Source organism: Copadichromis virginalis, linkage group LG17, assembly GCF_057382275.1.
Source record: "Copadichromis virginalis isolate Kocher_CV1m ecotype Utaka linkage group LG17, C_Virginalis_male_GT1.1, whole genome shotgun sequence".
In the NCBI taxonomy this organism is placed as follows: Eukaryota; Metazoa; Chordata; class Actinopteri; order Cichliformes; family Cichlidae; genus Copadichromis; species Copadichromis virginalis.
This window is the reverse complement of record NC_140634.1, coordinates 25,318,629-25,334,047: the sequence shown is the minus strand read 5'-3', so window position 1 is coordinate 25,334,047 and position 15,419 is coordinate 25,318,629. Positions and strand designations below refer to the sequence as shown.

Genomic DNA, 15,419 nt, shown 5'->3' with positions numbered 1-15,419 from the left:
AGCAAAGTTCTAGACTTAAAACATAATGTTTAAATATAGAAATCTACCTTTTTACTTTTTGGCCCTAAACCATATCTGGGCTACTTTGATTTAGCCTTGCTAAAGCTAGCTAACTAGCATTAATGACAGGTGGGTGCTCACTTTCAAATGTATTAAAAGACACTGCAGGCAGTCAGCTGTTCACTTTTTCTGGTAACCATACTTAGCTTTAAGATTATTTTGCTAGCATAACTTTGAATCCGATTAAATATTAAAGGAAAATGTATTGCAAACCAAGCAACTAGGCAGTGCTAGCATCAGCTAATAATGCTGCAGCTTTATTTTGTCATCTAACATTAAAATAAAAAAAAGGTTACATTGGACAAAGACGAACTTGCCGCATGAAAATGGTTCATCTGCATCGATATTTATATGTATCGTGTGATTAAAACTTGCTAGGTGTTGGTTGTACTTTACTGTGGCTATATTAGTATACAGGTACTCACACACCTCACTCACATATTCAAGGGAGATCTACTTCCCACAGCATCCGATGAACTACATCACACCTACACAGGTTTGCCACGATGAGCATTTGTTTCCTCTATATTTGCATTTCATTGTATGCTTTCTTCACAGCTTGCATCAAGAAATATTAGCAAACATTTCTCAGTACATTTGGAATGTTTAAAAAAAATGGGGGCTGGGGGGAGTAATGGAGACATCTTAGTTTTCTCCACTGTAAATTACACCTTAATGGCAAACAAAGACTAAGAGAAAAAAACCCTGCAATGGTGCTGTTTCCAGACCAGCTCGGTGATTGTGTTTGTTTCTCTCTCGCTCATTTTGAGCTTTTTTATCCTGCTTTCTAGTCATCCTGTCGGTTCTTTGACATAATATTTTAGTTAACGAACATCACTTATGTTAGTAGGAACATACTTTATAAAGTAGACTATTCTTGCATGCAAAAGAAATGGGACTATTTATCTTGCATGGAAATTACTGTGATTTGCTTATCCCGACAAACCCTTTATCCTTACATAAACCTGCATTCTGCTTTAAAAAGAAGCCCACTCAGCCTGGATGTTCTTTATTCAAATGGTTTGGCGTCCAAGTTAAAGACATTTCCTCTTTTTGTCATTGGCATGAGTGTTTGGGATTAAAATAATAGCCACTCATAAAAGTTGTAAATGTGAGCATGACCATAATTTTTGCTGTCCCCCATCTGCACCTACAATGAATGTTAATAAGATGAATCACATAACCTGTAAAGGAATGGGAGCATATGTTAGTGGTGGTATAATTGTTATGGTAGGAATTGTTACGCAGCATAGAGCACAGGTTAAGTCTTATTGCTGCATGAATCATTGTCAGCTGTTGGTGTGTGAGGGAGAAGGCGCTCCGTACGCAGGCATGTTTATACAGTCATGTATAAATCTAGCACCGTGTGGTTTTTATAGTGATATGGTATAATAAAAAGTTTAAGGTGGGATTTCACCCCTTTTCTGTGGCATGGATTTAATGCCAGCTTGTACTCTAAGTCGGTCTAGTCTTCAAGAGTCTTCAAGGGTGTTGTGCTTGGCCCATATTATAAAATTAAATTCAGGATTTTTTAACACTTAGTCGTTCATATGCTCTGTAATTTTGTGGCATCGCAGTACATAAAAACAGTGCCCTTTATATGCATGACCACTATACTGGAAAAACAGATAATTAGGAATAAACTGAGTCACACAGAAATAGAGATTGGCTTGCAACCTCCTGCCAGCCTCTGGTCACTTATAGGAACCACTCAAAACCACTTGCCAGCTGGTTGGTGAGTGGTTTGCATGAGGTTGCAGGCTCTCACAAAGATGATGCACTAAAAACCTCTTGTGATTGCATTTTTTGCAAGAATGCTGCTGTGTTTGCAGAAAAGTCTGTTTTTTATGCAGTATTTCACAGGCGATCATGGCAACAGGATTGTGCACCTATTTACAACCAACTTTCCATAGCAACCAGTGGTTGCCAGGGGATCACTGACTGGTCTCCAAGACTGTGTGACTGGGGTCTAAAGGGCCCAAGGGGCTCATCTTCTGCTATTTATCATTATGTCCGAACAAGCATATTTTTGAGTAGCTGTTTAACCAATTTTTGTTCATTATGAAATAATTAGATATTCAAAGCATGCTCAGACAAACCAAATGTAGGCATAAAAAGATCTGGAATCAACAGTTAACGTGGGTAACCGTTGAATCCAGTCGGTCAGCTTTCAACCTGACAGACAGAGGAGGCCTGAGCTAAAGTGCAATGATATCGCCTTATCATGAGGCAGACATAAAGATTTACAGGATTCCAGATACCTGTAATCCCGCTCCGTTCTGTCTCTGTAATGCAGCTCACACCGCGGTCGACTGAACTAATCTCTGATATCAGAGTATCAAGCAGCAAGAGGTCAGTAAACTGGTTCATTTATAGAGACAGACAGAAAGTCACAAAGAGCCCTGGCAGCTCTGGATTTGTACAGACTGCAACTGAAATATGCTGATATGTGTTTCTTCAGACAGATAAATCATAAGATGCGATTTTAGGCCCTGAAGGGAGGCAGACTGGAGGCTGAGATGATGGATATGTGGACATGGACATGTTAACAGAAGGGGATAATGTCAGGCTTCAGAGTACACATTTGCTTTGATCCACTGAAACAACCTGGAGAGGCAGGGCGTTCCGCAAAACAATAAAATCTCCCTCGGGTTTATGAGAGCACTTTCTCAGCTGTCACATCGTATTGCTAGCTGTTTGACTTAACATTTACTTGGTAATTTTAACCACAACGCAAAGTCCCTCCATCATCCTCAGCAAATATTTGCATCAGCATTTCTCTAGCTAAAGGAGTGAGTGTGTGTGTCTTTTTAATTGGCTGTGAGGACCTCAGCAGCTTAACCTCTGAGATCATTGAGATTTTGATGTGAGATTTGCATGCAAAATCTCCGCGTGTGAAAAGAGGTCCATTTGCATGACGAAAGGGGGGAGGGGATGACTTGCTTAATGACATTCAAACATTGAGCGTGTCAAGCTATGAGGAGGAGGATCAGACTGAAGCAGCGTCATAGGTCTCTTTTCTTTTTATAGGTGCCTTTTTATAGCTTCTTCTTGATTCCCTTATCACTTTGATCATTGCTTCTTAACTGGTGCCTATTTTAGCTTCATTTCCACAGATTGTGCAGTCAAAAGAACCGCCTTACAAATCCTAGTGTTAAGCTTTGATGGTGCAAGAGTCTCTGAGTCAAACCAGTCAATATATGGGAATTCTTAGCTTCAGGGCATTCGGATATGAAAATGTTTTCATTTTCATCACCTGGCTGCATTATAGTCATTCATATGCAGAGGCCTATACTGACTTCTCAGGGGAAATTAATATGATATGACTGAGTGATTCAACACTGTAGAACACGCACATGGCAGGTCAATATAGTGGGTGGTATGCTATACGAACACTCAGCTGCATTATAAACAGGGACTGAATGATATTGTTGTCATTCTAATCATCATGGGGAACGATCAGTATTTACTATCTCGCCAAAAACCATCTGAGACTCTCACAATAAGGTTAATCGAACTCAAAGCTGAGTGATGAAAAATAAAGACTGTTCTGTTTCTGGCCATGGATTCAAAGCACACACACCACTGTGATGACAACAAGGGGACTGTGAAGCTGCAGTGTTATAAGTTGGATTTTGGTGTGCCAGATATGATTATATTTGGATATATGACCAAATATTATCATTATTTGGATTTTAAAAAAAGGTGTCTGAAGTTATTAGAAAATGCTAGCAATGCTTTTCTTTGCTCCAGAAAGCCCCAACAAGACAAACATGAATAGCAAACCTATTGATCTTTGAAGTTCACCCCTCAGTTCACAGAGTCCACTAACACACAGCTGTCTGTCACAGTGACTATGACCCGAACTTTGTAAATGTAAATAAATTTTAATTCTTAGTAAGATTTTAGGTAATCTTTAAAAAAAAAACCTCCATTAATCAGAATTGTTATAAATTGGGAAATAAGCGACTTTACAGCAACTTTATAGTTTGACTTCTTTTTTGGAACCAGCCTCTAGTGGCCACTCAAAGAATTGCACTTTTTTGGCACTTGTTAGCTGGCTTCATTTTACAGCCCTGATGGTTACTGCTGAGTTTTGTCATCATGGTGTACTTTTTTTCACTTGAGAAAAGAGCCAGCACTCCACCCCACCACTTAGCTCTGTGTCTGTTTTGCTAATTTGTCAGACAACAGGAAAAGAACAGGAGGGGGAAGCAAGTTGGGGCTACAACAGAGAAAAGAAGCATCTGACAGCATTCTCCCAGGTGGGATTTAGTGCCAGCTAAAGACCAAAACGAGACAGCAAACACCAAGCTAGTGCACAACGTATGTTAATTAAATATCCAAGCCAGTGACTGGCAGCCGAGAGATAAATCTTCCAGAATGGACCTTTTCCCAGAATCCAGGGACTGTAATTCCTGTGAACAGAAACATTGGTGCTTTTCAAGAGACATGATTATAGATCTAATGTAATAATCCAGGGAAACAACTGTTTTGCAACACTTTGGGGAGGGGGTGTGGGGGTGTTAGTATACCTTTTTTAAGAGGCCTGCAGCACAGTACAGCACATACAAGAAGCATACAGAATTCAGCACCATGGACAGTGGCATTAATCTTTGGGCAGTCTACAGGCAGCAATTTGTCACGGGCCCACACTGCTGCTGTGAGAGAAAGTTAGAGCCTTAGTGAAAAAGCAGTAGGAAAGAGAGTTCTCAGACAGTGTTCAGTTAAAATATTTGACATTTAAAAAATTTAAATCCCATTGCCATTTTTACATAATTATCTGATTGTTATTATGAAAAGCATCTGAGGTTTATTTAACTTTCTAAAACAGTTTTAAAAATACCATAAAGTACATCTTTATAAATATCAAACTATTTTTAAAAAACTGTGGCTTGGGTTAAAATAGAATAAGCTTAGAATGGGACACTTTGTGGGTATCTGTGTATCTGTTTACACCAACTGCTTTGACTAAGCTTCTTTATAAGAAGACCTGGGTTTGACAATAGGTTCACAAACCAGTAAGTAAACTTTTATTACAAAATAGCGATAGCATTTTGTAATAATTAACAAAAACATAATGTAGCAGATATCATCAGAATATCTTTGTTATTGGCTCTTATCATCTGTGATATGATACATAAAACAAGACGCACTCACCAACCATTTCATTAGTAATATTTGTTCAACTGCTTCTTAATGCAAAAATCTAATCAGCCAATTGCATATCAGAAACTCAGCTTTTAGGCATGTAGACATGTTCAAGACATCCCACTGAAGTTCAAACAGAGCATCAGAATGGGGAAGAAAGATGATTAAACAACTCTGAATGTGGTTGTTGATTGGAGACCGGCCGACCTGAATGTTTCAGAAACTGCTGATCTACTGGGATTGTCCCTTCATGAAACATCTCTAGGGTTTACAGACCGTTGTCTGAAAAGCAGAGTGAGCTGCAGTTCTCTGGCTGAAAATGCCTTGTTGATGTCAGAGGTCAGGGGAAAATAGTCTGACTACTTAGAGCTGATCAGAAAGTAACAGTAACTCAACTAACCACTTGTTACAACCAAGGTATGCAGTAGAGAATCTATGATGTCGCAAAAGGTTTAATCACCAGAAATGGACACCAGGAGACCAGAAAAACATTGCTACTGCAATAGTCAGAATTTAATGTCACCAACATGCAGTATGGATCCATCCTGCGCTCTATGAAATGTTCAGGTTGTGGTGGAATGATGTATGGGATATTTTCTTGGTACACTTTGGGTCCCACAGTACCAACTGAGTGACAGTTAAATGTCACACCTGTTGCTTACCATGTCCAACCCTTCAATACTACAGTGTAAAGTGCACACTGCTGCTTCCAGTAGAATAGTACACCATGCTGTAAAGCTCAGATCGTTTCAAACTGATTCCACTGTACTCAGTTTTTTCACACTCTTATTTATGGAGGCTATGCCATTTGGTCCAGGTTAATTACTGGACAGGTAACCAGTCTATTGCAGGGCTAATGCAGCTAGGCAGACAACTATTTTTACTCTTTTGTGTGAGACAAGAGGAAAACCACTGCACCACCCTGCCACACTTGCTAAGAATAAATGGGATCTCCTTAAATCTATTAAAATATAATGAAATATTCATCTACATTCAATCTATTAAAATATTATGAAATAATTTAAAACATTTCTGTCTTTGTTTCTTTGCTGATATTTCAAAGTATTGGCCATTTTAATCCCTGTTATTGCTTGTCCATATTTAGACTGGCTTCTATATATTCAATCACAAGAAATCCATGCCTACTGTTTTATAGCCTGCAGCACACAGCAGTGTACATAGACAAGTAGAAAATAATGGAGAAATTCAGTGCCTGTGTTTAGTTTTTATTATTCATCTTTTTTGTCAGTAAGCCTCAACAATGGGAAAGAACCTCTCAGCATTTCTGACCCCAAACAAGACATAAAGGTTTAAATTAAATACACACAAAACACAAACATTTTGATTTGTTTGTGCAGCAGAGGGCTGGGTCAAATATAGACAAACCTCTATGGGTTATTTTGACCTAGCAGGTTGGATTGACCAACAGACCCTATTCCAGTGGTTTGATTTTCTAAACCATTTTATGGGAATTACAGACTTTAAGACGTGTAGGATAGAACTATAGTACAGTATAATGCGGTACCACAACCCAGGTATGTCCTAGTTTCTTTCTTTCTTTATTTTTTATCGTAAAAGCTAATAATTGAATAGCAAAAACACTCTCCACTATGTATGAAAATATGAGCTGGAATGTACCATTTCATCCTATTTTTGTGCTTGCTCTATCAAGCCCCAATAGTTCTTAAGATGTTTTGTAGTGTTACAATAGTAATAATACAATAATAGTAACAACATCACCATAATTATAATTATTGTAAATGTGAAAATAAATATAAGGGAGTTTAAAACAGTGACTCATAGACTCATGATTGGTCAAATGTATATGGACATCCAGTCATCTTGAATACATGTGAGTGCTGAAAATCAACAGCATCTTTATTTGTGTAAAGTGCTACTGCACAATGAACACTAAGACTTACTACAACAATGAAGACCAACACTGTTTTTGCAGTGTCGTCTTTAAATATTATTTCAAAATTTACTCCACGTTTCTTTTACTTAAAAAATAATGACCCGTTACAGGTTTAAATTCACATAAAGATCACAAATATGTGAACCAAAACCTTATGTTACAGTACCATATTAAAGACAAAACTGTATTAATGTTATCTATAATAACATCTATTTAATACATATTTTATCTGTTCCACTCTTTTTTAACCATCTTTTAAAAAAAAACATTTAAATAAGTTAGATTCTTCTCAAGTCTCTCCATCGTTTAAACTCACCATTTAATTTTCTTTTAATTCATCATTATTTATTGCGTTTAAAATCACCTGTACTTAGTTGCACAGTCATATTTTTTTTTATATATAACAAATCCAGTATTTATATTTCACTTTCAATCAAACCTAGTTTTTATTGTTTTTTATCAAGCTGTTGTAACCCCGTGGTAACTTTTACTTAGCCCACCTTTCCCTGCATTTTTTAAGAACGTTTTTTTTTTAACATATAGTGTCTTTCTACAAGCAGCTATTACAATCTCTTGAACAAAATATTACTAAAAATCTTATATGATCTGATTCTGTGAGAGAGTCCCTGATGAAAAGAAACAAGCTAGTGTAAATGTTAATGGCTTTTGTATTGGACAACAACTGTTTCCTAGGTAATTGGACAAACAGCCTTCGGGACTGAAGGCAGTGGTGGCTGACCCCAAGCATCTCCCAACTACAGCGTTTGGGAATCTGGCAACGACCATCTGTGTGGCTGGAAAAGGTGAACATCGCTTCTGGTGGCATCTGCCTGACTGAAAAAAGGAGCTTTCCCCTGCCCTTTCTAATTGGTTGGCGGAACGCTATTTTACATTTTACAGAAGTACTCTCAGTACTAACAGATATTTTATCATAGTTTACTGGCATACATTGAAGATATTTCGCTTTTTCACGTTTTATTTTAGTCAGAAATAAAATCTTACACCTATTAAATGTAGCAGGCTAAATCAAATATTTTAACACGCTGAACACTTTTATTATTGTTGTTGTTATTAGTAGTACTAGTCGTATTATTATAGGTCTGCACATAAAGAAAAGAGAATTGCACAGCTGCAACTTTAAGACTCCACACGCCTCCCCTCCGTCAGCTCCTACAATGGTCTTTTCCAGCTCCGCTTATCACAGCAGAATTTGTAACATGCCATAATTTCTTAACCGGTGCGTGTGGATCCCCGGAAATCAGATGTCATTACCCGACCCGGCTAATTTGGCGATCGCTCCTGCTCTTTTGTTTTTTGACAATGCCAGCGGCGGGGACCAGCCGCACCTTTAGGGTCGTATCCTTGGCGTCGCTGGCTCTTTGCACTGAAGAAGCCTCCTAGGATTGTCCGCTTCATGGTATAGCTTGCACAGACTGCAGTTGTCATTGATCCGCGGCCAGAGCCTCTGCTGATAGTAAAGGAACAAATTGTGAGTATGCACACTGTTGCCGCCGGTATCGCAGTGACCTACATTGCCCCATTCCTTCGGGCTCAAGGTGATTTTCTGCGGTGCCCCTTTTATCTCCACAACTCTGGACTGATGGGGATGTTGCGGGGAGTAGTGAGCGCTTGGTGTGGAAGCATACGTGGTGTATATAATGTATAGATTTCGTGTGGTTGACATTGTGAAGCTCTGCCGGAGAAATAAAAAAATCACGGCCGGCTGTCACAGTGGAGAGACATAGCAGAGAGTTGAAGGGGGGCGGGATGCAGACTGAGAGGCTGGCATGATGTAATGCACTTGAGACAATAGCCAAGGATTCTCCCCAATTATCATTTCAGAGAATGAGGCGGAGTTGTTACAGTGGTGTCAAGACGCGATCAGCGCCGCAGTCAGGCCGCCTTGGAGTGTGTGTGTGTGCTTAGTAACGCAAAAGGACGAGCTGTCACATGAGGAACAGCTGCCCCTCCTATAAACAACATTATCACCGGCTATTACAGAGATGCAAGGAGGAAGAAGGCATTCAACAGACTCCCCCGTCATCCATCCATCTACTCACCTGCCTCTCCATTCACACTTTTTATCCTGTAAATGGATGAATGAGTGAACAGACACACTCACTCACTCACACACACACACATCCAGATGCTGGCTCGCTGGTAGAAGGTTAATTGCTGTAGGCAAAGCTGTGATTTCCCTCTGATCTTGCCAATTAATATTAACATTTACAGGCGTGCACGGTGAAGAGATGTGACAATATTTGCATTAGTAGGAATTCCGACTTGTGAAGCTGTGGCACATACTTTAAAGTGTGACACAGATGCATTATGCAAAGCTAAGATGCTTAATTTAATGGGGTTTTTTTTTAATAAAGTGTGTGACTTTCCAGTTAGGGACCTCAAACATGCAAATACACCTTCCTGCCTAATATGGCTGGTGTGCGGGCAAAGCTTTTATTCCCCCGAGGTTTCATTGAGAAAAGTGGCAACCTGTGGAAGAAGCTTTTATGTGCATAAAATGATCGTTTAAGGTCCTCTTTTAAAGCCCAGGTTTGACTGTCACTAAACCTTCGGTAATGAGGAAGGTAAAATGTTGCGGTGAGGCAGGTGTGGTGGTTACAAACGGCACAGTTCAAATCACCTCCAACTTGAGCTTTATTGCCTTTTTGTTCACCTCGATCAGTGCTCTTATTCAATCTCCATCGATTCATGGTTTGCATGACCTTGCTGCAGGGGATTGTGGGCGATGTTAAAGGCTACACGATGTCCTTTCATCCTTTCATGTGCATGCAGACTTATTTTCAGTTGAGCACACAACCAGTGAAAACACACACACAGAAAACCCTTCCCCCAGTCACAGAGAAATGGAGACACACACACACACAGACATACACTTGATGCTCAGCCTCATCACCCTTTCCCGGCCTTCCTAATGGCAGAATGGCCTCCTCATCCCATCTCTGTCTCATTCACCTTTTACTACCAAAGCTTCACATGAGAGTATCAATGAGTGCTGAATACTATTTTTGTGATGTAATGTATTACAGTTGCACAAGCTATTTTTCATGTACTGAACAAAAGATTGTGGTTTGGACTAACACACTGTTTCAGGAAGCAGAAGCAGCATTTGCTGGTAGACTTTGTGACTATAATTCTTGGGATCGAGGCAGATGGGATTTCAATCGCTGAAATAAAACTTACTATAAAGCTCGAGAGCGTGTTTGGAAGTGTGTTTCTTAAGGCAGGTAGCTTGTTCTCAGACTGCTGTGGAATACATTGATGTTACCAGGATATCCTCTCAAAAATAGTGGTACAGTAAAAGTCCATTTCTATGCCTACAGATAAGCTGAGTATTAGTATTAATAGGGCTAATTGTAGGACCTCAAAATAACTATGTGTGCTTTTTTGAGGGCCAATAGATGTCTGAAGTTGGTAAGGAAAAGGTATATATTTGGACAATTTCATCTAGATTTATCAACCAATATAAGGAGACAGTCTATCTTTGTCCAAAAACAACAAGTATTGACAAAAATATTAGTTCTACTCTTAGATTTTAAGGTTTTACTATTTACTGAAAAGGATTCAAACAAGTTTCACACAGTGTCTGTCGTGTATCTTGCATCAGTGGTTAACGCTGTGGTTTAATTCCTGGGGCCTTTGTTCTCGTTGTGCCTGGTGGGTTTTCTCTCATTGCTCCAGTTTTCTGCCACAGTCCAAAGATGTGTGTTAGGTTAATTAGTGAATCTAAGTTGTCTATAATGGCAGCCACTTGTGCCATAATGCACTTAATTAATAGGTTTTGCATGATTTCAATACCTTTTAATTTTAACTTCCATTTTGTTGCTGATGTTTTCTGTCTTGACTAAACATAACTTCCCTTCTTTTATATTTACAGCTTCTGATGTTTTAGCACGAAAATACAGACAGAAACTATATATATATATATATATATATATATATATATATATATATATATATCAAAGTTTCTGCAACCTGAAGTGTTCCCATGTAGCAGAGGACTTTTGATTCCTGCTTATTCTTTTTGGTAGTGTAGTGTTGTATGAATATTACTAAAGATGTTGTTTCTTGTACATGTAGAAAAGGTACTTTTGGTTGCTACCTTGTTTCCCGAGGGTTCTCCACAGCAAATGGATCCACAAATGGATGTTTTGGCAAAAATCTTAAACTGGATGTCCCTCCTGACAGAACACTTCCGTTTAATCCTGGCTTGGGACTGGCACTAGGAGAATGTGAGCCTGTGTCCCCTAAAGCTGGGTTTGTGGGTTCTCCTGGCTTCAAAGTGGGTATCTTTTTCATGTAAGGTGAATGTGTTACAGAGGATTTATATTTCTGTGTTATATCTAGGTTTATTTTAATCTCTGAAAGCATACGCTGCTACCTGACATGCACCTCTCTAGAAATGAAACCGTATGTCACGTATATGCAGTCTGCAACTTTTGTGATTGGCCTGTTCAGTACTGTTGATTTCCTGCGACCATTTAACCACAGTTTTGGAACGGATCGGTAAGAGAATAACCAAAATAAGGAATAATAGTCATAGCCTCAATATAATTAATCACAAATGTCAGCAACCACCACAAGATAATTAACATGTGCTGCTGCACACACATGCTTGAATGCTGACAATGGTGCCACCCACTTATGTAGGCAATGTGGTAGGCTCTACAAAGACTGACCCAAGACGTCTAAATCAGCTGTTGGGCCTCAGTCACCAAATGCTAGGACCTTGTGAGCGCCGGAAATCGGAAATGGGGAATGTTCACCTTCAACGTAAAAGGTGCAACTTTTGAAATGTGTTTGTTGCAGTGGTAAGGCACAATTTGTATTCTGAAGGTGGACATTATGTCTTTTCAGCTTGCATCGCTCTTTCCACATTTTCACCATGTTTTGGTGAATAGTTTGCAAATGTTTGCAGACATGCATGTCTTTCACCCAAACTAATGGTGACCACAGCAACCTGCTAGCGACTAAAATAATGGTAAGAAGATTTTCAGTGCCTTAAACACTACACCACAGTTTCTTGCTAATGTGACATCTAAATTCTGCTTAAGCTCTTTTCAGAAACATCCTGGCAGGGAGATGCTGTATCAAATTAATGAATCACTTTCTCTCAGCCTACGAATAGATACGTATAAAAAGTAGTAATTAGCAACTGTACAATGTAACTTTAGTCTTCTTGTCAAAATTATTTAGAAACAATAAACAGATATTCCACTACAGTAGATTCCTGAGGGAAAAAAATGTGTTTTGATGACAGATATTTTTTCTGCTTTTCTACATCTGAACAGTAGCACTTAAATAATAATAATAATTTACCTACATCTTCAGATGTCCAAATAGGGAAGTAGGCACCCTGTTTATTTAAGAAGATCAACAGTAGGGAGTTAACAAAAACGGGAAAATATCTTAGTTCTGTGTTCTATAGCAGGTTATGACTGCTTCAGTGAATTGCAGGCAGGTTGGTGTTAATATTTTCATACAAGAGTATGGCTTCTTCTTTCTAACAGCCCATCACAGCACCATCACTTGCAAAACCAACTAACCATGCACATAACATTTCTTCTGAGATGCCCTTCAATCCAAGACCAAGATTTTGCAGACAGCAGTCCTGGTGCATACTTGCAATTCAACTTGTTGAAATAAGCAACCACAGAACTCACCTCTGTATGCAGTTCTGATATAGTTGATCAGGAAGGTGTTTGAGACCCAGCAGGAGTGGAACGGGGTCACCCTTTAAAATGACCACTTTGGAGCAAGAAATTATTTCAGGTTAACATCCAAGATCTTTACACTACAGCCATATTACTTTTGGTATGCCTACTGCAATTATTATAATATCCTGAGCAATCCTGTGTAATAGATTTGAATCGTTGTTTTCTTGACAGACTGTCTCTTGGTCGTCTGAAGTCTCCGTGGTACAGGGTGCCATATGAAGGAGATTTTCCAGCACTATGAGTGTACCATGCAATCTGGCCAGTTCCATTCACAAATATGCTGTGTCACTCTTTTCCCACCTGTCAGCCTGATATGAATGCCAAAATGGGAAAGAGCGGCATGCAACAGCTTTCCCATTACCCGTGGAGCTCATCAATCCAGTCTGTAGATGCACTTTGCTCATCTGCCCGCCAAGAAGTCAAGCACAAATATTACTTGAAAGTGCAATCTGTCATAAACCAACTATCCTGTCGGCTAACTGCTTGATGTGCAAGTAAAGTCCATTGTCATTAAAACAAATGGTTGTACACTCTTATTCATATTGTAAGAAAATTAGTTTTAATGAGTTTAACATGTTGCTACAAATGTTCAAAGAGCTGACCTTACATTTAGTTTTTTTAAAAAGCCCATAATGGGTTTTTGGGCCTACTTTATTTTTGCTTTACTCCTTTCTAAATTACCATTTCCTTGTTCAATGCGTTAAAGCATTAGTAATTTCATTCCTAATGATAACAAGGCTTTAAACACACTATTAAATAATGTCGGTTTTATTTTAGCCTCTCCAAAATTAGCCCAACAAGCATAGAGTAGTACAGCTTATCTCTAAAGCCGCAGAGTGTCGTGTTCAGGCCGCTGTCTGTTCTGAACACGCTCACACTCCACATGTCTTTTGATGTTTCCCAGGTGGTGAATAGTGCTGAATTTGCCTCACTTGGCCATATACCGCTCTAGGAACACACTGCTGTTTTGTGTGCTGTGCCTTATCTACTCACACAATTGTTCCCATTAATGAGATTAACTGAAGACATTCAGGAAATTAGCTGCCGTTTGCTGATTTGTTTCTGCCAAAATGGAGTGATTCTACATAAGTGTCAAATTTTACATCTGTCCCATATAGATACAGTAATTCACTGCCTGCTTGATTCTTACTCAGGGGAATAATCTTGTGGCTTAACTTTGTTTTTTTTTCCCCCTGCTTGTCCATTTTCATTATGGGTCTTTGTAGATGTGCCGGAGGGTGAACTGCAATAGTTTAGATTAGGAATCAGTATGTCAGAGTAAATAAAACAAGGTCTAAGGTCATTCAGCAGCAATCACGCCTATTGTTGGACAAGCGGACAAGCATATAATGGGCAATTCCAAAAAAGCCATTTTTTAAATCTTTTTTTACTTAAAATGGCTTTTAAGAAAAATCTTTCTGCAGTATTGTGCTTTGCATTGTTATCGTTTAGCTGTCATTGGCAGAATGCTTCAAATAAAGTGCCAGCCGATGTCCTAATGAGCCCACATTCTCTATACTTTGGAGGTGTTGCATCCAACAATTTCTGAAACAGACATCTGACAAACACATCAGACAGCGATGCCAGGTGAAGAGGTGAGAAGATGGCAGGATCTTAACTTCTCTGTCCAGCTTACTTTTCTGTGCACAACCAGCGAAGGCTTCCAAGGCAAGTCTCCCTCAAAACGTCAAAAAAGATTATGGTTATGACAAAAAGTCTATTATGTGATGTAAAACTTGGTCTCAAGCTGTAGTCAAGAATTTGATGGACAAGGAGGGTACATATCCAGCTTTGTGTGGGTGTACCGTCTGCTAGGTTCAGCAACTTTGGCTGGATGTTGAACTTAGTCTCACACCTTAAACGCAGAAGTTCTTGAAACTTGCAAATAAGTTACTGTTTTTCAGCTGATATGCATTGTTAGTTGATGAGCTGTTTTTGCACTTGACTTTTCTGGCCATCTGTTTTAACAAACTGCAGCCACACCAACAGCTTCTCCGTGTAAGCCAGTTTGAGGTCGACTCTGAGTAAAGGTTCAGAAAAAAAAGTTAGACCTAGTCCAAACTGTGAAAAATGGGATGCTATCAGCACGCCCCATTTTTCACAGGTAGTCTGTTGCTTCCACTGTTGGGAATTATTGATCAGTCCTGGAAGGCTTGATCTATAGGGTTGTAGTGAGCATATCGACCAAGCAATCGAACAGCAGACACTGAGACTACAGCCCTTCTCCAGGCTGAAGAAATGATACATGGTCCTCCACCAGTGTGATGTACAACACACAGGCCCTCCTGTAGTGACACTGTTAATTATGAATGCTTTATGGATACTCACCTGCCGAAAGGAACTAAGAAGGCTTAATTTTTCCCAAGTTTTCCATGATTTTTATCGTTTTTAGCATTGCAATGTCTTGTAGATGCAAGTTTTCTAAGGAATTTCCTCCCATCTAGCGCCAGGAATGAGCTTGAATGCCAATAGGCAGAGAAGGGGCTTTGGATTTGTTGCACTGATTGAGAAGAAAACCTCACTCCTACCCCCCTGAATAATTCATTGATTGGCATATG

General features: G+C 39.2%; 1 protein-coding gene across 6 annotated transcripts in view; it reads left to right on the top strand.

Moving 5' to 3' along the window:
* Positions 1-8,301: 8,301 nt before the first annotated feature.
* ppfia2 (PTPRF interacting protein alpha 2) overlaps positions 8,302-15,419 on the top strand; it is a 182,267-nt gene continuing 175,149 nt past the window's right edge. For all 6 annotated transcript variants that reach the window (XM_085437296.1, XM_085437299.1, XM_085437300.1 and 3 more), the window contains exon 1: positions 8,302-8,615. The gene's annotated coding sequence lies outside the window, so the exon portion shown is untranslated. The remainder of the gene's footprint in view (positions 8,616-15,419) is intronic.